This window comes from Panthera uncia, chromosome C2 (assembly GCF_023721935.1).
Source record: "Panthera uncia isolate 11264 chromosome C2, Puncia_PCG_1.0, whole genome shotgun sequence".
NCBI classification, from domain to species: Eukaryota; Metazoa; Chordata; class Mammalia; order Carnivora; family Felidae; genus Panthera; species Panthera uncia.
In genome coordinates this window covers 94,965,602-94,992,908 of record NC_064810.1, presented here as the reverse complement: position 1 = coordinate 94,992,908, position 27,307 = coordinate 94,965,602, and the positions used below count along the sequence as shown (strand labels likewise).

The window sequence follows — 27,307 nt, the reverse complement described above, 5'->3', positions numbered from 1 at the left end:
CAGATTCTGTGTCTCCTCCTCTCTCTGCCCCTCCCCTGCTCATGCTCTGTCTCTCAATAATAATAAATAAACATTTAAAAAAAAGAGCTGGATTAATTTACTGCAAATTATTGAGAGTATGGTCAGAGTCTGGGAAGATAAGAGATAGCAGTCAAAAAGGGAGACTTATTTTCAATTGTTTCTTCTCTGTACTGTTTATGTGTGTGTGTGTGTGTGTGTGTGTGTGTGTATATATATATATATATATATACAGCCAGTAAAAATATTCAATTCAAGGAAATTGATAAAATATAAATTTGTTGAATTTAAAACACAGAAGCAAACTTATTTATTATTTATTTATTATTAATTGCAGTGAAAGAAGATCCAAGCCATGGCTATTAGACTACTAACTCTCATAGTGGGTTTAGTGATGATAACAAAAACAGAAAGGCATTTCATACACTTGCTACTAGTCACCCTTCTCCACTACACCCATTAGTAGAATTCCAACCAATATTTATTCTTTATTGTACAACTTAGCCATTGGACACCATTTTTGTATACTTTTGCATTAAATTTGACAACATACTCGGTTCTTAGTAGGTCAGTTGAACCATTAAAGCCACTTTGGGTCAGGTAGTGCGATTTGGAATTACAGAATTAGAATGAACATTAATGTATTCTTGTTCCTTTTTGTTAGCTTTTAAATGTCATATGTCTAACTCTTGAATCTGTTTATTTTAGAATTCTGATCACTTATCCAAAATTATTTTAAATTCCCAAAGACCAGTAGGCAGTATGTGGGGCAAAGTTACAAACATATCATATTTGAAGTCATTTCTCCTCTGGCTTTCACAGGAGGTCCTCGCCATTTCATCCCTGATGATTACCTAATCCTGCATAAGACGAGGAGGACAAAATGAGATAAATTAACACCCTAGGCTCCTGGGTACATTCTGTATATGACAGTTTTTCTTGCCCTGCAGAGACAATCTAGTTTTCTTGAAAGAATCACTTATTTTACTCATAGAAAGCAGTGTGCTCCCCTGCCTCACTATGAGAGGTAATAATTACAAGACCTGCTTCACACTTTGATGTATCTGTTTGTTTCTTGGATATTGCTCCTGGGTTATTATAGCAACTGTTATATTTCAAACAGGAGTTTATCCGATATCTTTATATGACAAGTAGCACCTAGACTTTTCAAATTAGATTTTGCCCATGACTCATTCCCATTTGTTATGTTCACGGTATGTTCACTTGTTATGATCTGGTTTCTGTGACCAGATCCGCAATATCATTTTTATTTAATTTTGTTGCTCAGTTAATGCTAATTTCATTTTGCTATTTTCCATATTAAGGAAGTCAGAAACATTCCCTTTTAGGTTAATGACACCTTTTCAGGATGATTTGAGGATTTATTTTTATATCTAGGTTGTTATTCTTTTTCTAAAGCCAGAGAAGAATAATTTCGGATCATTTAGGAAGATCCATCAAATGAATTATAATTTGGAACCATTTACTTCAGGCATTATTATTATTTTTTTACATATGAAGACATCATCCAGACTTTTCTAAGAATGTCCTGATTTAATGAGCTTATTCTTTTTAATGAAGGAAATTTATTAAGGGCATTACTAAATATATATTTATTTTGTAACATTCATTATATAAATATATTTATACACAAGGTGATTTTGATTAATGTGTATCAAAATTTGGTTGAGAAAATAAAATCCATATTTTCTTCCCCACTGGCAAGCAAGCAGGCAATATTAAATACGAAATATGATGATGATAAAATAATTTGAGAGATTTAATGGCATAAAATCTTACCTTTTTGCAATGAGGTCAATGAGATGGTGGGTTAAGCCTCCCCAGGTGGCTACTGAGAGTCTCGTGGTCTGGTTGAGGATGGAAAGCTCTTCTGGCCCTTGCTGAGGTTTGGTGCACTAGCTGGCAGTTGTGTACTCCACTTAAACATCAGTAGAGAAAACTCTTTACCCATGGCTGGGTTAGGTTTCAAGGTTAGGTACAACGATTCTAGGAGTCTCCCTGTAGATGACTGCTCAAGGACACTGGTCCAGATGAGTGTTGGGGTTATGGAAAGATAATCATTACATTTATTGCCCAAACTAGACTGCTTTGGAGAATAAAGGGTAGAGGGATACTTAATTAAAGTTGTATAGTTGTAAGTATTAAAACATAAAAAATATTGCATTCCATAAAATAAACATGTGTGATTTATAACATGTAATAAATGAAAACACCAGAGTAGCAAGGACATTCATACTACTCTCTCTAAGCCCTACAGTAGGACTTAAAAACCTTTTGTGAATGACCCTATAATTTTCTATGTTATCCACTGACCCTGTCAACTGAGGGCCAGTTGCAGCAAAAGACTACTGGAGCCAATCTTCTCTAGAGTTTAGAGAACAAAGTGACTGTAGTTGATGTGTGGATTACATTTCTATCTCATGGAATTGCTGGAAGGGTGAAATTGGATGGGGTGATGTGTGGGAATACCTTCTACCCTGCTGATCTAAGCATCCAGAAACGCTAGCTTCCTTCCCTTCCTTTTTTACCACTCACAGCACACTTGCACAAAATTCATACAACACCCACTTCACTTTACCTTTATTCTAGTTGTTCATGCCTTTTGTCTATTAGACTCAAAGCTTGTTTAGTACAACCCACTTTTTACATGTCTTTATACCTATCCAGGGCCCAGGACACTGTTAGATCATAAAAAATACATGTTGGTTAATGGAATGTTTCTGACTGTGCCCAAGAAAGAGACTCCTATCTGCCCATCTTGCTCAAAAAGTGGAGAAATAATTCAATGGGTTTGTTGAGCTTGAGGGCATTAAATGTTAAAGGCATGTGACATTCTTGGGTCAGATTGACAAGGCCAGCTTCTCATCTGTCATCTGGTTTCCTGAGTAGATTACTCCCCAGGTACATGATTCATTATGAAGAACAATACAGATTTTTAAGCTACTAATATATCCATAAATAGGCATGCATGTGAACCGAGATGCCCTTGGTCTCTCAGGTCGTCTATGTGAACCAATACATTCAAACCTCTGAATCTGCCATGCTGAGGGTCAGAACATGAATAAGAAAGATCAGGGAACAAGCTTCTCTGAGGCCAATCTCACCTGAGTCTCTCAGACATTTTTAGGCACGTTTACACCCTTTCATGAGTTGAAATAACTTTGCTATGGTATGGTGTGTCTTTACTTTCCAAGGAGATCATTAGTCTATGCCAAATTTTATTTTTGTTTTCAGTTGTTTTTCCCCTAAAATTTTCATAATGATGTGAATGAACATGTATTGTTGAGTAGCACTTTGTAATTTATATAACCTACTATTTCAGTAGAAGGTATTATTATTCCTGTTTCCAGTTGTGAGGAAAATGGAGCTTAGAAAGATTAAAAGATATGCTTGTGATTAGTAAGTGGTGGAAGTAGCCTTTTGTTTTTTTTTACTCCAAATCTAATGCTTTTTCTACAGTGCCACCTGTCTTCAAATATATAGTGTGCAAAGATATTTATAATCCTTCTAATGAAGAATGTAAGTTGAAAATGAATTAGCTAATATCCCAGAAATGCTTCCTTTAATAAATACAATAAAAATTTGATAAGAATTTAGTGAGAGGTCATTCCATTCCATTTACTTTATGTAATTATTGTCTATTTTTTAAAAGTGTGACCTAGATCCTAGGTTGATTGGGCATTTTTAAATGCACATTGCAAACTAAGTTCAAGTCTATTTAAAATTTTCTAGGTTGCTTTGATTTGTTTCTGGGTCATGGCTGATGTTTGCAGACACTCTGAATCTGGAATCATTGAAAGGTTTTATTAATGAATCCTTCTCAAGCTGTTCGTCAGTGAAAATAGCACAAATGCATATGGATGTTAGTCCCTGGGTGGCAAACTATGTCATCATGCCCAGCTTCCAAGAAGACCTGAGAAGTTTAGCACCACCCACACCCATTTCTTAGGAGACCTGTTTTAAGGCTGTGTAGATTTTCTATAAACAGACATATGTGTGAAAGCTACACACTGGAGGAATTAAGGAAACCATTGGATCTAGAACAATAGATCAGAAGAATATTAATGTTAATCAGAGGCAAACAAAAATTGTAATATATTTTGATTCCTGATTTCTTTTCAATCTTACCTGTTCCTTTGAATCTGTATATAGAGGAATCCTGGCCTATGCCCTGGGGAAGAACAGTACCTCCTTTGCTTTGTTTCCTCACTTCCTCTTCTTTTCTTTCCTTCATGATTTTGTTTTCCTTTGTAAAATATTCGTAAAACCATGGATTAGAATATACAGTGTTATATCTCTTTTTTTCTAAAAATATCCTGTATAGTAGGAAATATATGTATATATATATATATACATATATGTGTATATATACATATATATACATATATATATATATATACATATATATATATATATATATATATATAGTGTATGTGTGTGTGTGTTTGTGTGTGTGTGTTTACTTCTTACAACACTTCTAAAATGGAGACTTTCAGAAAAGATTTTATGGTGAATTCTCATTTAAACTCTTTCATCTTTTCCAGAGATTTGGTAGTTAGTGGTAAATAAGATAAATTTTTGAAATGAAGAATAGCCAAACTAAAAAAATAAAGAAGTCAAACTTTTCCATATAACATAACAAAAAAGAAACAGAATCACAGAGTTGTAAGCAGGTATGGATGGAGTTGGCCGACGTCAGACCTTTTGGGTTCCAAGACACCAGGAATTGGACTTCGAGACTGAAACAACCCAGTGGAAAGTGGATCGATTTGCTAAGGCTGCCATAATAACTACCACAAATTGGGTGGCAGACATGTAGGTGCCTGGTTGGCTCAGTCAGTTGAGCGTCCGACTTCGGCTTAGGTCATGATCTCAGTTTGTGGGTTCAAGCCCTGTGTTGGGCTCTGTGCTGACAGCTCAGAGCCTGGAGCCTGCTTCAGATTCTGTGTCTCCCTCTCTCTCTCTTCCTCTCTCCCTCTCATGCTCTGTCTCTTTCTCTCTCTCAAAAAGTAAACATTAAAAAAATTTTTTTAATGGCAAAAATGTTCTGTTTCACAGTTTTGATGACCAGCAGTCTGAGATTAAAGAGTCAGCAGAGCCGTGCTCCCTCTGAAGGTGCCAGAGAAGGATCTATTCTAGGCCTCTCTCCTAGTTTGTCATACTTTCCTGGCAATTTCTGGTGTCTGTTGGCTTGTAGAAGCATCACACCAATCTCTGCCTCCATCATCACATGATTTTCCCTGTATGGGTGTCTTTCTCTTCATATGGCACTTTTCTTTTTTTGTAATTTAACTTTATTTTTTATTTTTTTAAAATTTACATCCAAATTAGTTAGTATATAGTGAAGCAATGATTTCAGTAGATTCCTTAGTGCCCCTTACCCGTTTAGCCCGTCCCCCTCCCACAACCCCTCCAGCAACCCTCTGTTTGTTCTCCATATTTAGGAGTCTCTTTTGTTTTGTCCCCCTCCCTGTTTTTATATTATTTTTGTTTCCCTTCCCTTATGTTCATCTGTTTTGTCTCGTAAAGTCCTCATATGAGTGAAGTCATATGATTTTTGTCTTTCTCTGACTCATGATACCCTCCAGTTCCATCCATGTAGTTGCAAATGGCAAGATTTCATTCTTTTTGATTGCTGAGTCATACTGCATTGTGTGTGTGTGTGTGTATATATATATATATATATACCACATCTTCTTTATCCATTCATCCATCGATGGACATTTAGGCTCTTTCCATACTTTGGCTATTGTTGATAGTGCTGCTATAAACATGTGGGTGCATGTGTCCCTTCGTAGTAGTGCAATTGCTGGGTCTAGGGTAGTTCTGTTTTTAGTTTTTTGGGAAACCTCCATACTGTTTTCCAGAGTGGCTGCACCAGCTTGCATTCCCACCAATAATGCAAAAGAGATCCTCTTTCTCTGCATCCTCGCCAACATCTGTTGTTGCCTAAGCTGTTCATGTTAGCCATTCTGACAGGTATATAAGGTGGTATCTCATTGTGATTTTGATTTGTATTTCCCTGATGATGAGTGATGTTGAGCATTTTTTCATGTGTTGGTTGGCCATCTGGATGTCTTCTTTGGAGAAGTGTCTATTCATGTCCTTTGCCCATTTCTTCACTGGATTATTTGTTTGTTGGGTGTTGAGTTTGATAAGTTCTTTGTAGATTTTGGATACTAACCCTTTATCTGATACGTCATTTGCAAATATCTTCTCCCATTCTGTCGGTTGCCTTTTAGTTTTGCTGATTGTTTCCTTCGCTGTGCAGAAGCTTTTTATTTTGATGAGGTCCCAGTAGTTCATTTTTGCTTTTGTTTCCCTTGCTTCCGGAGACATGTTGAGTAAGAAATTGCAAGATCAAAGAGGTTTTTGCCTGCTTTCTCCTTGAGGATTTTGATGGCTTCCTGTCTTACATTGAAGTCTTTCATCCATTTTGAGTTTATTTTTGTGTATGGTGTAAGAAAGTGGTCCAGGTTCATTCTTCTGCATGTCACTGTCCAGTTTTCCCAGCACCACTTGCTGAAGAGACTGTCTTTATTCCATTGGGTATTCTTTCCTGCTTTGTCAAAGATAAGTTCCCATGGCACTCTTTTTGTAAAGATACCATTCATATTGGATTAGATGTATACCCTACTTCAATATGACCTCATCTTAGTTTAACTAATTACACCTGCAGTGACCCTATTTCTGAATAAGATCACATTCTGTGGTACTGAGGGTTAGGACTTCAACATATAAATTTTAGGGAGACACAACTCAACCCATAACAGTAGGGTCTCAAGGCCAAACTCATGGCCAGAAACCAGGGGCCAGGAACAAATTTTCCCACCTTTGAAAGGAGGCTGACTCAAGCTGCTTGTTCTAATTTACATACCTCAGATGGTGAGGAGGAGTCAGAACTAGGCCAAGCCACCTCCTTGTTCAGAGACTGTGTCTATGATAGTTCCATTCCAGGAATCCATGCGTCCTAATGCAGCACTTGTTTTGGAGAATCTAGGTGCAGGTGACTGCAAAACTGGTATATGGAGATGAATGAGTTCAGAGAGATAACAGAGAAAGTAAAATGCTTTCATGTAAGTTGAAGTTGTCAACTAAAATTCTAAAGCACATAGAAGAGAGTCAATGGTAGGGAAAAGAACTAAAAGTTTTAGCAATGAACATGATGAGTATAGTTCCATAATTCACTAGTTAAAAATGGCTTCGAAGTAAGTATGTTCAAGGGGCACCTGAACAAGGTGGCTCAGTCAGTTAAGCATCTAACTCTTGATTTTGGCTTAGGTCATAATCTCATGGCACATGAGTTCAAGCCTTGCATTGGGCTCCGTGTGGAAAGTGCAGAACCTGCTTGGGATTCTCTCCTTCCCTCCCTCTCTGCACCTCCCCCTGTGCACTTGCACTCTCTCTCTCTCAAAATAAATCAACAACAAAAAAAGAAAGGAATACTAAAAGAAAATAATAAAACTAAAACTGGCAAATGTGAATCCAAAATAAGAGGTCATAAAATAAAATTCATGGAAATTGTGGATATAGTTATAGATATATCTTAAGAATTGAAAGATAGTGCTGAAGATTTCATTTAGCACATAATTAAATGATATGATGAGATGAAATATATGAAATGAGTTAAGATATATAATGTTAAATTGAGAAGTGACAAAATATGTATATTAGGAGACCCAGAAATAGTGGAGAAATGACAGAGAAGTAATATTTGAAGAGATGATAGCTAAATAAATGTTTTTCCAGAATTAGAGAAAGATATACAATTTAATTTACATTATAGTGAAGCTTCAGGACATCAAGGGTAAGGGGAAAATTCTAAAAGCAACAAGATAAAAAAGACAGATTACCTAAAATGACAGATGATTTGTCATAGTAGAGTCTAGGAGAAAATGGAGCAAGATCTTCAGAATGGTGAAGAATATACAGTCTTCATTATGTGCGAATTCACCTACTAAAATTTATTTTTATCCCCCAAATCAATACTCACAGTGCTATCATAGTCATTTGTGGACATGCACAGAGCAGCTGAACATTGGAGTCATGCAATATACACATTCCCAGCTGAGGTCAGACAAGGTAACGCTGTCTTCTTATTTTAGTGTTCACACTGTAAACTAGTGTTCTTTTTGCAGTCTATTTAGTACTATGTTTTCCATATATTTGTGCGTTTTGTTAGTGATTGTACTATTTAAAATAATATATATAATTATATAGTATATAATTATATACTATATTATTATATATAATTATATATATTATTGGGGCGCCTGGGTGGCTCAGTCGGTTAAGCGTCCGACTTCAGCTCAGGTCACGATCTCGCGGTCCGCGAGTTCGAGCCCTGCGTCGGGCTCTGGGCTGATGGCTCAGAGCCTGGAGCTTGCTTCCGATTCTGTGTCTCCCTCTCTCTCTGCCCCTCCCCCGTTCATGCTGTGTCTCTCTCTGTCTCAAAAATAAATAAATGTTAAAAAAAATTTAATTATATATATTATGTAATGTATATATTATGTAATATATATTATACATAATATATATTATGTGTAATATATATTACACATAATATATACGTGTTATATATATATATATATATATATATTAAGTATGGTGTTTTTAAACATAAACATACACAGAACAATATTCTTTATTGATAGGTTAGTGAAAACGTTGTGACCAGAGGCTTGCAGAAACCTGTGTACTCTCCTTTGGAATAAGAATTAAATCTCATCTAGGAATTATAAACCGAAGAAACTGTATTCTTCATATACTTAAATAGGGCAACACATCTTTTTTAAGTTTATTTATTTATTTTAAGATATGGGGAGAGGGAGAAAGGGAGAGAGAGAGGGAGAGGGGGAGAGAGAGGGAGAGGGGGAGAGAGAGGGAGAGGGGGAGAGAGAAGGAGAGGGGGAGAGAGAGGGAGAGGAGAGAGAGAATCCTAAGCAGAGTCAGTACTGTCAGTGCAGAGCCCAATGTGGGTCTTGAACTCATGAACCTGTGAGATCATGACCTAAGCTGAAACCAAGAGTTGACCACTTAACTGACTGAGCCACCCAGGATCCCCAGAGGGCATCAGGTTTTTAGCAAGAAACCAAACCAAAGAATAACTTATCACATGATACTATATTCATTTGCTGGTGGTACCTACTGTTAAAGTTATTTTGAATTTTGATTTTTTTCCTATATCATCCTATGTATACTGAAAAGCCCATTCGTAAAAAATGTCTCATTTTTTTTCAGTGACCTAGGGCAAACATCACTCTTTATAGGTATTGATTGTTGTTTCAGGATTTTTATGTACTTGAAATTTCCAAATAATTATCTTGATTAAAAGCATTTGCTATATTCCTTTTAGACTGTATATGCTTTCATTGGCATTTTTTTTATTACCATACAGAATTAAGACTTCCGTAAAACCCAGAGAGAGGACATTTGTTTAGCTGCTAACAAGAAGCAGCTGTTTTCTATGGGAGATCAATCATTATTTTCTGTATTTCTTATTCAATAACCTTATTTTCAACACGTGTCATGTCCTGCGAAGCGAACGTTCAGGGGGCCTGTCATGTAACAGAACTGGACACAGCTTGAATTTTGAAACAGCAGAACTTCAGCTGGAAAAAAAAAGAGTCCAACATTTTCTTCTTTAATGATTTTGCTATTATAATAATAATGGGTTTTACAGATACAAAATGAATGTAGATGGAACTCTATTTGTCGGAAGGAAATTCTGTGTGTTAAGTGGAGATAGGGCAGACCTCAGGAGGATATCCAAGTTTTCTTTTTTACTTCAAGCTCTTTTGTTGTTGTTGCTTCTATGTTCTCTTCACATAATTCTTTCACCTTTATCAACACCTTTTAGGGCCCCAGTGGTCTCTACCTTATCAAAAGCAGAATGAAAAAAGGATATGATATCGCTGATTTAATTCCTGGTATTACTGGAAGTAAACTCTCGTGGAGAATTTTATTTAATTTTTATCAGTTTGTCTTTGGTTAAAGGGATTTCCAACATTCTGAAGTAGGAGAGAGAGAGAATCTAGAAGAATCCTCCTGAAACCCCTTAATAATAATGAAAATAATAAAAATAACATTAGAACCTGACATTTATTGACTTCTCACTATGTACCAGGCTCTATGCTATCAGCTACTTTAATCCTCAAGACAATCCTATGGGTCAGGCACTATTATGAAGCTCCATTTTTATACATAATAAAAGCTTCTTGAGCTCACATAGCCAGCAGCCTCAGCATCATTCAGGAGGTGGTTAGAAATGCAAATTCTCAGCCCCCCCACCCCCCAATGTGAAGACCAGAAACTCTGGGCTTGCAGCCCAGCAATCTTTTTTAACAACTCCTCCAGGTAAGTTGGATTCCTTAAAGGCTGAGATCCTAAACTCTGGCTCCCAGTGGAAGGGTCTTTTCTGCTTTGTACTAGAGAGCAGAGGGCTGTGTCGCATTTGTTTGTGTTCCAATGCCTAAAAATGTGCTTGATTCTTAAGAGGTGTTCAATAAAGGCACACTGCATAGCTGTGAATAAATCTGTAATGATTCATTTTATGTAGCTATATTGAGGGTAACAAGATGATCTGATCATTCACAAGCCCTCTTTAACCAGGTCTGCTTTCTTTTCTTTCTAGTGGGAAGATCTGTAATTTATTTACAGCAAACATCAGGCTATGGAGACCTCAGGTCCAGTGTGCAGTGATGGGTGTTCACTTGTGAATTGGAGCATTCTTCTTAAGACTTCAAGGTCTGAGCAGTGCACCTGATTCATTGTTTTTGTATTTTGACAGGCTGGGGATAGGAAGTGGAAGGGAGAGAGTATTCCAGGTATTCAGGGAGTGAAAAATAAGAGTAGCCAGACAGACAAGTCATGAACACATAAAACAAATAAGCACCAAAGCCTGAATTGCTAATATAAAGCAACAAGAGAAGCCACATTTTAAAGCAGATCATAATTAATAAAATAATTTATACAGATAGTTATTAAAGATGTTGAGTTTGGTATTGTGTCCAGAGTCCTAGAATAGGAATCAGCAGGTCAGGACTCCAGTCTCCAGTCTCCATTAATTGCCATTTGCTAATGGGTGGATGACTTAAGCTCCTCGAGTCTCTGTTTTTTCATCTGTAAAAAACCCTACCTACCTCATAAGTTTATTAAAAGAATCAGAAAGCATAATGTACAGGTCTTTCTACTGTAACATGAATTCCTAAGAAAACACCACAGCCCTAAAAATAATGAAACTGTAAAAATATGAAGGGCGCATTACCTAAACCAAATGCAACTTTATAACCAAAGCTCTATCTAAAGCAACCATGCTAATAAAAATACTACTGTTCTTCAAAAGACAAATTAAAATCATAAAAAGGAAATTCTGTAGTAAATATAGGACCTTACCTTAAAAAGTGTGTGTGTGTGTGTGAGAGAGAGAGAGAGAGAGAAAGAGAGACAGAGAAAGGAAGAGAACACAGCTAGCTAAAAAGAGAGTAAGGAAAGCCTGAAGCTTTTGAACAAGAGGACCAAAGAACACCAAATGCATATACCTCTGAGAGCAAGCCAGTTCAGAAGAAGAATATGGAGTGAGTGGGCATTGGTTTTAGTTTGCAACACTTTCTGTATTTCAGTTGTATGGCATCCATTCAGCTGCTGCTATGTGGTGGGACAAAAAAGCTAATATGTTGGAAAAAATTAGAATCGGAACCAATGCATTGAATTGACCTAATTCCCTTATTTATCAACATCTTATCAGCAATTCTCATTCTAGGAACACTTGTAACAAAACAGGCTGCATTTGGAAGTATTGTGAAACAAGTCCCCAAATAATCAAAATTGTCAGTGTAATCAAGTCCTCTGTGAATTTTTCATTAAATCTGTGACAACATGCAAATGGTGGTGTGCTGAGTGACTTAAGGAATATCAGCCAAATGAACGATTTGTGGTCTTTGAGTTCTATCCTGAGTGATTGGGATGTATTTTGGGCAAAGCAATCAGTTAACGTACCTCTGTTTATAAAAATTTTACAGTGATACCAAGATAATCTCAGTATCTCCAGCAGTTAGTCATTTGGAATAAGCAAGGCGTCCAGAGGCGTTTTTACGTTTATGTGCAGAGTCTTTTTAATTAAATGGTAACTTTTCAAAACTCAAATTATTGGTAACAAAAATAACCCATTTCAGTAGTAACGACAGTAATGCATTTCTTGTTGCCACAGCTTTGAAAGTCAACAGAGGGAGCAAAGACTGCTTCACCCGTTCCTTCATTTCATCTCTTTCCTACCTGCCTGTAGGCCTCCCTTCCCTAGGTTTTGGGCCCACTTGCTTCATGAAATGGTTGCCATGCTAGCAAGCTGTGTGAGGCTACATACCTGAAAAGAAGTTTATTGGACGCTAGGGTGTGAAGAGAATTCAGGACAACATTGGAAAGGGGGAAGAGGCAGAAGCAGCCTGGAAAGGAAGTAGGGAGAAGTTGCTGGGGACTTGGGGTAGAGATGGACACATTGGGGTCTCCCATGAGACAAGCGTCATGCCCCATGACTGCAGAATGGCCAAGGACATGTGCGAAGCACTGGAAAGTGGCCTCCTATGTGCGAATTCTCCCAGTCTTAACGAAAAGGACCCACCCCATTCCCAAGCGTGGCACAGAGGGGGCGGAAATGGTTTCTACGGAGAGCCCCTGAGAGCCCTGCACACGAGTGGCTGCTGGGGACCAAAGAACAGGGCCATTTCTCATAACTGGCGCTGTCCTGAGAATTTCTTACCCGATAGAGATTAGTGCACCTTATATTTGGTTTAGCAAAGCAAGTAAAAACTGGCATGAATTGTCTCTCCTGGTGTGGGATAAAATAAATCTCTAACACAAATGTAAAACACCCCTCCCTGGATTCTTAAGCAGTACAAGAAATGACTTAGCTTCACCTCTCCAGGAACGCAATTTATACACACATGCATTTACCTTTACAAAACAATGTAATACAACATTAGAAGTATTGGGTCTGTTTTTTATAGTTATTCCACCTCTTCTTCAGTTTTACTAAATGTCTCTGATTTCTGATCTGTTCCCCTCATTTAGCTCTGGCCTTTGGAGAATAAAGTTCATTAGAAATATAAATAACACAGTAATTTTGAAAATATATTTATGACATGAGAAAATATTTATAGTTCAATATTCAGTGGGGAAAAAAGCAGGATATAGATACATGCAGCATGATTTGAATTTTATATTAAAAAGAAAATGTAGCAAATAACTGGAACCAACAACAGGATTGAAAAACTAATTAGCTGGTAATGGGGTTGTGCCAGCTTCGGGTACTGATAATTGGAAGGAGATGGAGAATTCTGCTTTTTGTTTTCACCTCCTACTTCTTGAGAAAAAGAAAAAAAAAAAAAAAAGAAATGGGGGAGAAAGTTTCCTGCAATGATGCCTTGAAAGAAGGTCCAAGGAAATGGGAGAGTTGCTTGGGATTCACCTACTACCTGATACATAGATATATGTACAGAGAGATTGAAAAATAAATAAAGCAGATATTGAAGTACACATGGATATGGATAAAGATATGGGTCTGGGAAAGAAATTCATAAAGATAGAAAGGTAGATACAGATCAGATATGTGAGACTAGAAAGAGATTCACCAAAATGCTACCATACTCTCTCCCAATAGTGGCTTTATGGGATATTTAATTTCCTTTTTAAAAATTATTTTCAGTAATATGCATCTTGTCAAAATGATGGTGTATTACTTTTATAATGATGAAAATATTTTAAAATGTTTATGCATGAGATAAGCTTCAGTAAGCACAGACTAAGGCCCTATTTCTTTAGATAAAGAAGATTGTGTAAAGCTCTAGGTTTTAAAATTCTGATTTTTATTTTTCTTTTTGAAGAGAAGGTTCTACTATGTCACCGTCGACAACGATATTAGTCCTGGCTGATGCACAATGACAAATGCATTAAATGAATTTTTGGCTTTTCACTTATGGGCTGTACCAGGTTATTTGTATTTTTCCTTTTATTATCAAAATGTACATGTGTATAAAGGCTGCTTAAGGGTACAAAATAGTAAATGGCTCCTTCACAATAATTTTTCGTAATTCCTTTAGATTTCATTCTGGAAACCAACCTGTAATCTTGATCTTCTTCACTTCTCTGTTCTCTCATTGAGCTCATTTACAGACATGTTTTAAAACAGTATACATTTTAGAATGAGTATTACCAACCACATCAGAACGAGAATCTTTAGAGTTTAGTCCTCATCTTTCATTTTGTGGGAGAGGTAGGAATAGAGGAGGAGGAAAGGAAATTAACCCTTTCTGCTGTCCCTTAACATTTCTGGAAATGAGTATATAAAAAGACTTATCTCCATCCCTTAAGGTTGTTATCAGGGCTTTTAAGAAAGTATTCTAAAAGGTTTGTATAAGATGCTAATGAACATGCTAAAGCATATTCACTATATTACCAACTAATTTGCTTTCCTTTCTACGTTTAGAAATGTTTTTTAAGAGCAGTTGCTACATTACTCCTTTTTACCCCATATTGATTGAAAAAGAGTTATGTTTAAGGTCTTGAACGTTGTGAGTTTGGTATAAGGAAATAAACAATAGCTTTTTAATATGGAAGTTGGTTCTAATTGAAAGAAAAGCTTTGAAAAATTGGTAATAAAAAGATTCAGCATATTACTTTCAGGATGACATTTTGATAATGTGTGATTTAAATTGGAAAGATGTGCATTAAATTTCTGTGAAAATATTCATGAGAATATTAGACATACATTTTGATGTAAGAATATTTAAAAGTAATCTAAAGTATTTTTCTGGGCTCATATATTTTTGAACAATTAAATTTGTTAAGCCCTATTAGATGTTTAATAAAGGAAAGAAGACAGCATCAAGTGTTCAAATTTACTTTCAAATCATATATTTTAAAAATAAATTTTCAATATCCTTATTCTATAATTTTTATACTTATGGAAATGTTATTATTTCAAAAAGTTTTGAGACAACCTTGAATGTATTGTGTTCAGAGTTGATTACAATTATAGTTAAATTTTTATATGGGCAATTTACAGAAAACAATTATCAGGTATTTGTAGCAAATCAAAATAATGGTGATTCTAATAAAAAAAACAATAGAGTTCATTTCTCTTTGAAACGTAAATTAATAACTAGTTGAAAGTGAGGAAGAGTATCTTTCCTTTATATGACTTTCCATCCAGCTAAAAGAATTACATCTTTAGTTAAACATGCATTCACATTTTATGTTTTTTGATTCCCTCTTCCATGAAAGGCTTTTCCTGGGGAAGTTTTAATAAACTGCGTTTTAAGTATCTTGGTGATGAAGGCTAAGTATTAATATTTTGTGTCTTCCACATAACCTCTCACAGCATTACTACTACTAACTATCTGTTTATTGACTCAGTTAACCAGAAATTTATCTGCTATTATTAGGTCCAAAAAACATATAAAAAAATATACAGGGATGCCTGGGTGGCTCAGTAGGTTAAGTGTCCAACTCTTAATCTCAGCTCAGGTGTTGGGTCACCTGGATGGCTCAGTCACTTAATCATCTCTTGATTTTGGCTCAGGTCATGATCTCAAGGTCCTGAGATCAAGGTCCTACATCCGACTCCATGCTGAGTGTGGAGATTGCTTGGAATTCTCCCTCTTCCTCTCTCTCTGCCCTTCTTTCACTCCATGCACTTGCTCTCTCTCTCTCTCTCTCTCAAAATAAATAAATATTAAAAAAAAATACAGGTTTTACTGTTACTTTACATGTCTATTAAAAGCAGTCTTTCCTAGATATTGTTTTATATATCTTTTGGTTAAGACTTTGTCACCTTTTTGCTGTTTTACTTCAGTTACAATGCCTACAGGGCTTTGTCCAGATTCTTGAATGCAGGCTTCCACCTTAATGACCTTAACACTTATTTTTAAATGTAGATAATTTTCCATTTAACAGACATCTGGTTTTTTATTACACTTGCATCTCTCTTTATTATAAATATATTTTGCTTTCACCTCATGAGAGCCTTACAAAGGAAATTCAATACAGTTTCCCCCAATAAACTCCTTAAAAATTATAATAAAATGTTTCGCAGGAGCATGATACATGTCCAGAAATGTGTTAAATGCTTATAGAAACGTGAAAATAAGAATTATTTCCAACATTAGCATTTTTACCATATTTTTTTGAAATTCTTTTCTTGTGAATTACTGTGTTTCAAATTTGATTTCTGGCCTGATTTTTAAATAAACCATCAGGAGATGGGTTCCCAGGAAGCAGACTCGGATGGAGATTAATGTGCATGAATTTTATTAGAGGGTACCCTTAGGATCAACAACTGTGGAAAGGAAGGGAGGGAAACAGAAATGGGTGTAGAAAGAAAATGGGCTGTGATGGAGTCGCACAAAACTCCAGTGGATCTCATGGGAAGTTCTGAAGTTGAGACGGCCCTTTAGAGTTTGCTGACTTGGGGCCAGGGGCTGGGCTTTTATGCTCTGCACAGTGATTGGATTCGGGCTGGCCCAAGAAGGGGACACATCCTTGGATAAGAGGCTATCTTGAGGAGAGACAGTTTCCAAAGACGGGTGACAGCGGAAGGCTTTATACTGGCAGCACTCTTGGCACCTGGGGTCGAAGTCCTTCATTCCTGGAGGGGGATCGGGCGGCACAGCACAGCGCCCGCCACACGCATGTATCATGAGCAGAGCTGGACGTTTGCACTGACTCTGCATCAAGCTGTTTTGAGCTGAGGCACACTCACAGCCCTGGCACACAAAATCATAGAGCAGATGCTGCTTTCTTCTCCTACCTCTTTGCCTCCCTGACATTTTAGCTTTCTTTGCATATTTAGAAGACCAACCAGTGATGTGCTTTGTTTCCTGAACTTTTGTGTTTGAAAAATCAACTTGAAGATTGCAGATAGATGTAACTGACAATGCATCTGTTATATTGTTCTTATGTGGAGTTCCCCCCGAAATATTTGGTAGATCTTAATAGAGTTTCTCTTTTGACCTTGTTTAATTTGAATGGACACTTTTAATTAAAGCCTGCAAAATTTCTAAATGTGCCATATGGTTTGCATAAAAGATTCAGAATAGAAGGAAGGGTAATTATTGTCTATGGAATAGCGAAAAGGATGTTCAACTAGCCAACTATCAAATGTAATTCCGATGTAAAAGACAAACTGAAGGAGCAATAATCAGTTTTAAATTATGCCAGTTTTGAATTATATTTTCTGGCCTTTTTATTTCGTGTAGAATTTGTGGCTAAAACCTTAATAAAGTAGTAAAGAGTCATTCCCACCAAAACTTAATTGTTTTTACAGTGATTACATGTAGCTTACTCTACATTTGTTTGTAGCAGTTATTTGGGAATACATTAAACCTTGAAAAAAGAGCATTTGTCCTCTGAGTGGATCAAAATCTTGAAAAATCTTAAATATGAGGCAAATATTGATGCTCTGTGCCTTACGTTCAGATTTTGAAATGCAAGTAGTAGATCTTGCTTGTAATCTGTTTTAAATTAATGAAGAAAGTAAAGGAAACCCTAGGAAAGGCATAGTTGTAGCTATGATATTATATACAGAATATGAAATGTATTCAATATTTGATAAATAGAGATTAGCTGCCAGGTGCTGTTGATTTCGGTTATCAGTTTTGGTGACATAATACATGTAATTTAAAAATATAGAAGCGATTCATTCTCGTTATAATATATATAAATAATAAAGAGAAATTGAAATTCTCTCTTCAGTAATTTTTCCTACCCTTTGTGCTCACCCTTTCCTCTAGATTTAACCACTGATCTGTGTGTACCCTGAGTGGTCTTCTTATAAGCATTTACAAAAACATAGACATGTATGCATCTGCATAAAAAAATCTGTGTATACATTCATAGATCCTAAACATTTGGATAAATGTATATGCATATATATACATTATATGTAGACATCTATATCATGCCATGTATATTCAGGAACTTTCTCTCACTTACCATTATGACAAACAATTTTATGCCAGCACATTTAAGTAGAACTTATTATTTAAAAACTTTGTGGGGCGCCTGGGTGGCTCAGTCAGTTAACTGTCTGACTTCGACTCAGGTCATGATCTCACAGTTTGTGAGTTCGAACCCCACTTCGGCCTCTGTGCTAACAGCTCAGAGCCTGGAGCCTGCTTCAGATTCCATGTCTCCCTCTCTCTCTGCCCCTCCCCCACTTGCACTCTGTCTCTCAAAAATAAAGAAACACAATTTTTTTTTTTACATTTGCATAGTACTCCAGTAGGGTTGACTTACCAATTTTTATTTAACCAGTTTGAAGCATGTAAATAGATGTTCTTTGAAGATACCTTTATTTGATTTATTATAGTTTGCTTATTTATTAAATAGGTGGATGTTTTTATATTATTTATTTCCTTCAGGATCAAAGTGATATCTTTTTTCATTTTTTGTTGCTTAAATTTTGCAATACTTTAAATATTTTATTCATATTTAGATATTCTTTAAGACCAGGCTATTAATTGTAAAATAAATCTATTATATTTTAAAAATACTTTTACATCCTTCTCTTCCAAATGTTCCTTTTTTTTTCTGGAGCAGCCTCTTCTGTGCTTTTTTCTTTTTTGAGAATGTAAGTTCCTCTACAACATTATGTAATATGTAACAGCAAATGCCAAGTTCTTCATAAATAGGTGCAATACTCTAAATTAAAGTCTACTTCCAAATAAAGTTTATATTTGGGGTTAAACTTTCCATTTTTGAGGCATGCATTATAAAAACCTGACCTACTACTAGAGCACATTCTTCCAATTTCTAATCAATGTCCATTCAACCAAAGCAATAACTGCTTCATAAGCTAAATTAGAGTGCCTTCTTATAGCTGATAATTCTTGGTACAGCCTCTTGAGCATCAAGTGCGAATTTCAAGAGAATCCGTCCCTCGACAAATTCAGCGTTATCAGCCTGAATCCAGACAGCTTTTGCTTCCCTTTGAATGTTACTAGCCTGTACTTTCCATCTCTTTCATTTGTGCTCCCTTTGTGAATCCACAAAATCATGTTCAGAACACTAGTGGAAGAAAGAGCATAGGGGCCAGAATGCATGTTTTCTTTACCTAAAGCACTTCAGCCCCTACAAATTTCTCTTTCTTGTTCAATTCTCACTGAGAACCTCATCTATATCGTATTTGCCTGCAGTCAGAAACTCTTAAATGATAAACCTGAAAATGTATTTTCCTTGCCCTGTCACGTCAGGTGCTAACAGAGTTCTCCTTCTTCAAATCAGATCCACTCTCTAAAATGAATGACTTAAACCTAAGTCTATTCTGTGACACTTACTAGAATGTTTCTAACATTCGTCAACTATATTCTTGGCATTACTGACTCATCTTTACTGAAGATTTGTCTTTTTGATAAGTGAATTGCTTTATTAGATCTCTTTATTTTTATTTATTTTTATTTTTATTTTTATTTTTATTTTTACAGAAAGAGAGAGTATGAGCCAGAAGAAGGGCAGAGAGAGAGAGAGAGAGAGAGAGAGAGAGAGAGAGAATATCAAGCAGACTCCACACTCAGCACAGAGACCAATGCGGGGCTCAATCCACAGCCCTGGGATCATGACCTGAGCCGAAATCAAGATTCTAATGCTCACCGTAGCCAAAATCAAGATTCTGACTGGGCCACCCAGCCGCCCCTAGATCTCTTTTAAGGTAAGCAAATTATCGTGTTTCTACATGCATACTTTTATTTAAATTTATGTACGTTATCATTCATTTATTTAATTAATAAGTCTCTCTTTGCTATCTACTATGCCCAAGAGATTATGCTAAGTGCCAGAGGTCTTATGTGTTTGGACCACACAAAAGCGACTATAGTATGAAGGAGAAAGAACACTGGATTTAGCATCAGAACCCATGGGTTTGAGTCCTGGCTTTGCAGTTTAGTTGCTCTCAGACCGTGGCCAAATTGCTTAACCTATCTCAGCTCCAGTTCCTATGCACACCTCAAATGGGACCAATAATATATTGTTCATTGATTTCATAGGAATTAAATGAATGCTAAATCACCTTATAATTGATTAGTGCAAATAATAACTATAAAGTATATCCATGTTTTGTACCCTAAATGAGCTTATATTTTAATGGAGAGTACAAAAGTATTCTGGTCAAAGGTTACCTGGGATTGCCTAGTAGCCAAAGAAAATAGCATGGCATGTTCCCAGCACGTTGGACCTTTCTGTAGATGTCAATACTATTGACAGTCTCACCTCTCAGCCCTCACTCCTATGTTGCATTCACTGTCCTGGAACTTTAATGATTCTCTCTCATGTCCCTGAGTCCTTCTTCCCAGTCCTGGGCATTTTCTAAGGCAAGGTATGTTCAGAAGAGAGAAGGACAGAAAAAAATATATATTGTAATTTTCCAGGGAACTAAATCATTTCCAATTGCAAGAACCAAGGAAATATTTATGAAAGATGAGAAATTTCAGCCAGAACCTGGAGGATGGTAGAATTTCAGCCTCTGGGAAATGAAGAGATCACTCCTAGTTCAGGGATCAGAACAAGCCAGACAAGGAGCCAGCAAAGAGCCTCTGCAATACTGAGTGTGACACAATATGGTTAGGGCCTTAAATACATAAAGCAAAGTAGTGAGATGTCAATCTAGAAAGGAGGGCTGTAGCTAGAGAAGAACTGACAGGGGTCAGATGTTAGGAATTTGCATTCCATCCGGTACGCATTAGGGCCACACTGAAAATTTTGGAAATTCCTACTATACCAATAACTTCCAGCAAATAACCAATAACTTTCAGACATTAGTCCCCCAGACTCTCCTACATAAGGGAGAATTTTTTGATGGAATAGCAGAAAGACAGTTCTGACAACACATCTAATTTACACAGCTAAACTGAACATTTGACATCTCAGTCTAAAGTATCTGCATTTGAGTCATCTCATTGATTTTGAGATTCCTGGAAGACTTCTCCTTAAATAAAAGAGTACACCAAAGAAATGTCTTTTAGGAAAAAGCGAGGTTAATCCCAACGGAAAATTCCAGTCTCTACCCTCAAAACATCAGATATGTTAAGATCTCCAGTGGTCATCGGTCACTCGCATCCGGTGAGCAGTCGGTTAGAGGATAGAAAATGCCCAGGACTAGAAAGAAGTTTTCAGGGATGTGAGAGAGGATCATTAGAGTAGTCAGCACAGCAAATCCAAGGTAGGAGAGGGGACTGAGAGAGGAGGCTGAACTGCCAGAAGAGGAGATGGCCATGAAACAGAGACCCCTGGATTTTGGAGTGGAGGAGGAGCAGAATGGTGGAGAGAGGGGGTGGCAAACACAAGGAAAAATAACCAATGGCAAGGGAGAGAGGGAAAGTGGAGCTGAAGAGAATAACTGATGTTATGAAGTCTGAAGGATGGAAATGGAATCAGATGGAGGGTATTGTGTAGAGAAATTGACTTTAGAACCCAAAGGAAAAAGAGAAAGGGGGTAGAAATAGGAAGTATTTTGTAAAGAGGGAGGACAAAGGAATGCTCATCAACTAGCTCAAGGTTCACAATAAGATCAAAGGGGAGCAGCTCTTGGAACCTGAGAAGTATATGTAAGGTGACCTACATAATTCTCAGGGCCTAGCGCAAAAATGAAATTGTGTGACCTTTGTTCAAAAAGCAGAAAAAGGTGTTGTTATAAGTGCTAAAATTTGAAACTTATTTTTCTTCAGTGGTTTCTGTCTCATTCTGTCATGGTGTCTTTTATTTGCTCTTGTGCTCCTTGGGCATGGGGACACTTGAGGGAACTGCAGATACTCATTGGTGCCAAGAGTCCCCCACCCCCCCAACCCCCTTGCAACTCAGCATGTGCTTGTCATACCTGAGCACAGACATAGTGCTCTGGCTGTTGGCAGGAAAGCCTGTCTCTTTCCTACCAGCTCACACCCCTACCCACAATGGATGGATGAAACCCAAGGATTCTTTATGCTGAGACTCAATTAGCACTGGATCAGTGCTGGATAGGAGGCTAACCTCTGCAAAGTTGCCTTGCAGATGGGCTTTGTCACTACTAGTCTGGTGTGGGGCAAGCTGCTGCTATTACCTGCTGAGATGCCACAGAGACTTTCATCATACCCTGATCTTCTCCCAACACATGTTTAGGCCCCCACAGAAGAGTAGGGGTGGCAGAGAGCTTCAGTGGTAACTGGGTATAGGCAGGGGTGGTGCTAGGCAGCTTAGAAGAGCCATTCCATAGAGGAGGGGAGGTGCTAGAAGATGGAAGGTTGTGTGTGAGCTGAGGTTCCAAGTTCTGGTTCATGTTGCACTGTCCCACCTGACTTCACTTTCAAAACACAAGTCCTGAGACAAAATTATTAGATATCTCAAGATGGTGAACACAGGGGTGCCTGGATGGCTCAGTCAGTTGAGTGTCCGACTCTTGATTTTGGTTCAGGTCATGTTCTCACAGTCGTGAAACTGAGCACCAGATTCTCTCTCTCTCCCTCTGTCCCTCCCCCCTTTCTCTCCCAAAATAAATAAATAAATTTTTTTTAAAAATATGGTGAACACAGAACACTAAACTCTAAGCACAGAGCCTTTTTGAGCCAGGGCCCTTTGCCATTATCCTGGTCACATACCCATGAAGCTGCCTCTAAGCGTGTGTGTGTGTGTGTGTGTGTGTGTGTGTGTGTGTGAGATGTAAAAAGCTTAGAATAGTCATGAGTTGAATGGGTCCTTCAGTAGTGCTATCCTTTCTTGGTGCCTTTTGAGGTAAAGCAGGGTGAGTCGATTTCAGGGACACATTACTATTTTTATGGACTCAAGGCGTGTTTGCCTTAATGGACCCTTTCATGTATTAAAAAAATTTTAAGTATATTTTATGACTGCTTTGATATAATGATGAATATATTAATATTGTATATTAAAATATTTTATTTAACCTAAAGGAAAAAAAACAACTTTCTTAACCTAAAAGTTTAAGATGTTAAAACATTTATGTGGGCCTCTAAAACTATTGTGGGTACTAGGTACTATGCCTAACGAATAAGTTGGCTCTGATGGATGGTAGGTGTCATTCAGACCAGGCACAGAGATATGAGATGGGATCAGGAGGAAGGGATTCTGGAGACCAGTGGGAACAACAGAATACCCTGGCTGGGTAGAAAGAGGTATGAGAAGTCTCTGGGGAATGAGGAACTATTAGATAAGGGTCTGGAGCTATAGCAAAAGGAGAGGGAAGTATCAAGAGGAATGGGGTAATAAATGGAAGTTTGGAGTCATGTTGGGAAATAGTCTAGGTCTTATGGTGTTGAAACTATCAAAAAAACCCCAATTGGATTAGAGATAAAGGCCAGTCATGGTCACATAAATGTTTATTTTTATGTTTAATGTATTCATTTGCTTTATATATTTAGATATATACACATATATATACACACATACACACACACACACACACATATATATATATATATATATATATATAGAGAGAGAGAGAGAGAGAGAGAGAGAGAGAGACCAACAGGTAATTCTCTAAGAAATAAATGCTGGGAGAAAAGAGTTTTTTAGATTATTCTTAATATTAAGAAAATTCCTAAATTATATTCTCCCAGTTCTAGTTTATTTGGCTGTAGCTAACAAAGGAATGAGAAAGGTAATACAGTTTTGCTTCACCTGGGCTTTTAAATATAAGCAGTACACCAGTTTTTGTGAACAGTAACTTCAAGGTTTGATTTCAGGACATTTGTACTTAATCTACAAGTGTTAATATTTCTGAGATAATTTTAAACAATATCATATCAGATTGCATATGAGTTATTTTATAGTAATAGAAGTCACATTTAACTACAGGTTAAGTGACTACATTAAAAGGGAATACAATTATTTTAATGGATTTCTAATTAAATTCTTAAATCTTGGATAGTCTAGAGGTGCACTTTAAATGAAATTGATCTTTCTTAGAAGTTTGGTTGAAACTGTTGGCAAAGAGGGAAAAAATCTAAAAAAACAAGATTCTATTTTAAGTGTGATACTTTATCTTAAAAAGTACCTGTTTTGATAAACATCGAATAAGGAAAGGGTTAAGAAAGAACAGAAGAATGTAATGTAATAATGGCCAAAAATATATATAAGCTGATAGTTTGGCAAAAAAGGGTATAACCTATAAATAAGCATAAAATATTTATTCTTTTTAAGAAAAATGTTTAATGTTTATTTTTGAGAGGGAGAGAGACAGAGCAAGAGCAGGGGAGGGGCAGAGAGAGAGAGGGAGACACAGAATTTGAAGCAGGCTCCAGGCTCCATCTGTCAACACAGAGCCTGACGCGGGGCTCAAACCCACAAACCATGAGATCATGACCTGAGCCGAAGTCAGACGCTTAACCAGCTGAGCCACCCAGGTTCCCCTAAAATGTTTATTCTTAAAAGTAATAAATTGAAAATTAAAGAAAGGTACCAATTTTACTAAAAAATAAAGTAGCAAAATGTTGCATTGTTTTATTTGTACTATTTTGTTTATAATATTTTTTTATGTTTTAAAATAACTATTTTATGGGGAATATATATAACTATTTTTTTTCCTTCCAAATGTTTGTAATGTGGTAAGGTCACATAAATACAGAAGGACAAGGGAGAGGAGAAGTAGGAGGAAGAGAAAGACATGAAAAGGATAATACAGTGAGCTCTCTATAGATTAACATGTTTAATCAGAGTCTGAATAGCCATTTGTTAAAAATGTTAAAGAAGGGACTCCTACAGTATGTAGGAGTTTGAACTAGTTTATCTTCTGAGGTCCTTTTAAATTCTAGAATTCGATAAATCAGTTATTTTTAGAATTTTAGTAACAGTTTTTACTAGAAAAGAAATAGAGGTGACATTAGAAGTGGCACACAATTTAACATACTCACAAAAATATACAGCAAATTATCTTTATGATATAAACAAAGTGTAACTTCAAGCACGCTACAGAAAAAAGCAGTGCTACTTTTCTGGTAGCTTGAGCAAAAGTCCTCGGTAAGATGTTATTTTATCTGGCTTGGGTCACCTGCCTTGACCTAATCATTGCGGCTAGGGAGATGGAGTTCTCAGGTTGCCTCAGCCAAGGCCCTACACCCACCCCATAGTTCAGTGGTGATCATGGGACAGACAGGTGGTAGCAGCCCTAACTCCCAGTTCACTAGAGAGGAGCTCTGAAATCTGGAAAAAGAGAGGAGGAAAATTGTGCAGATAAAATCATTACAAGAGCTCTCCAAATTCATAACATCAATTCGTCATTATTATGGTCTCTATTAAAGTCCCATGCATGGTATAAATTGTATGGTTTCTGAATGTGATAAAACAGCCAGTTTATTGTAGTTCATTTGATCCCTTAGGCTGAGATGTGGAGAGAAATTTAACTATAAGAGGTAGGGTTTATCAGACGTAATGGAAAGGAGAGAAACTGGCTTCTGAGCTTTTTCTGAGTCTTAATTCCCAGCTTCTGGATCTCCTCATCTTGTTTCTCCAGCTGCCCAGTGACCAAGAGCTGTCCAAGGCCCCATATCAGCCATACTCTTAGTTTCTCTGTCTGCTGTTCCAACTTGTCTGTCTCTCCCTCCCTCTCTCCCATAAGAGGTCTTGCTCTTTCCTTGAATCTAGTAAGTAGGCATATCTATTCAAAAGCCATGCTGAGATGAAAATTCTAGCCTCACATTCACTTTCCCAGGAGTGTTTTCCTATTGACATATATAGTCAATGGGGAAGAGAGGATTTTGTCCTGAAGAAGACACTCTCTCACTCACTTGCTTCTCTCTCTCTCTCTCTCTCTCTCTCTCTCTCTCCAAACAGAACCCCACTGTGTATTCTGTCCTGCATCTCAATACCTGGGAAAAGATGCATCTTTCAAACATTGACCCCTGTAGAGTATACAGAGCTCTAGGTGCTCATCTCCCATTTGAGACCCTTAGAGTTGGGTTTTCAAGGATCTTCATAAAGGTCTTTTAACAATTTCTACATCAACCCAGTTATCTTAATCAAACAGGCAGCTGGCCAACCATTATTCATTACCTGCTTCTGATTTCCAAACCCCATGTTGGTCCTCCCATCTCCTATGGCCCCTTTTCTGCCTCTCTTGGTGTCTTTATTCACCATTTGCTTAGGAAAAACTAAGCACCATCTACATGCTAGAGCTATGTTAGCCCTAGAGAAAAAAGGAGAAGTGGAGCCAGTCATAGGAAGATTAAAATCTCTGGGGACCATGCCATTCATTCTTTTAAGGATTCACGGTTTCTGTTTTTCTAAACTAATGCTCAGGGTGAAGCCTTATCCACCCCTGGAAATAACATCTTTGGGTCTCAATCCACTAAAAGTTTGGTTATTCCTTAAAAACTGGAAAAGAATCAATGCATCTGGACTGTGAACTGAACTGGATATAAAGTTAGCTAAGGAGAACCAACCACGTGAGATTTTGCTGAGGCTCACTTTTACTTTCTTCCCATGGATACTAATCCTACGAAGTACAAAAATAATTTTGCATCTCATTAAGTGTATGTCAAGTTGATGTTTGTAGTAAACTCCATGTGCATGCTTTATTGTCATTGCTTGCTGCTCCCTCACACAGAGAGACTATGATGACAATATTGTATTATAATATACTAGAGTCTTGTCACACTGTGGTCCTCAGGGATGATATTGGGTCATGTTATAGATGAGGCAGCAATATAATAGATCCATGAAAGCATGACCTTGGCTGCTCTGTTTTCAATAACAAAGAATAGGTTATTTCTGGGCTTGGAAAATTTTTAAAGAAATAGACATCCCCAGAAGGCAAACTTGCTATACACATTCTGCACTATAACAGAAACACCTTATAATTTTCAAATCTACTAGACTATTTTCAGTCCCCATTTTATTTGATTTTCAGCAACATTGATATTGTTCTTCATTCCCTTTTAAAAAGACTCCTCCTTAGGGGCATTGTCCTGCTACTTAGGATTCTGCAGTGTCCTGCTCCTTTCCCCTTTCTCTGTCCCCCTCTCTCAGTCCCTTTTGCTAAGCCCTCTTCCTCTGCAAATTCAGCTATCCACTACTCATTTATTCCCTATTTTTCATTGTATCAACAAATATTTATTGTACATATGCATGTGCATATGGGCTGGGCACTAACACAGGTATGGGAAGCACAGTGATAAGCAAAACACATTATCTTTTTTTGTCCTCAAGGAGCTAACAATATAGGAAAATTGTTGGTTCCCTGGATTAGGGATTTACATCATCAGTGTTCTTTAAAATCATGTAAAAGCATGCTAACATG

General features: G+C 37.0%; 1 long non-coding RNA gene across 1 annotated transcript in view; it reads left to right on the top strand.

Moving 5' to 3' along the window:
• Positions 1-10,774, top strand: part of LOC125921904 (uncharacterized) — a 143,173-nt gene extending 132,399 nt beyond the window's left edge. The window contains exon 3 of the long non-coding RNA XR_007457531.1: positions 10,673-10,774. This is a non-coding gene — a long non-coding RNA (uncharacterized LOC125921904). The remainder of the gene's footprint in view (positions 1-10,672) is intronic.
• Positions 10,775-27,307: the final 16,533 nt, after the last annotated feature.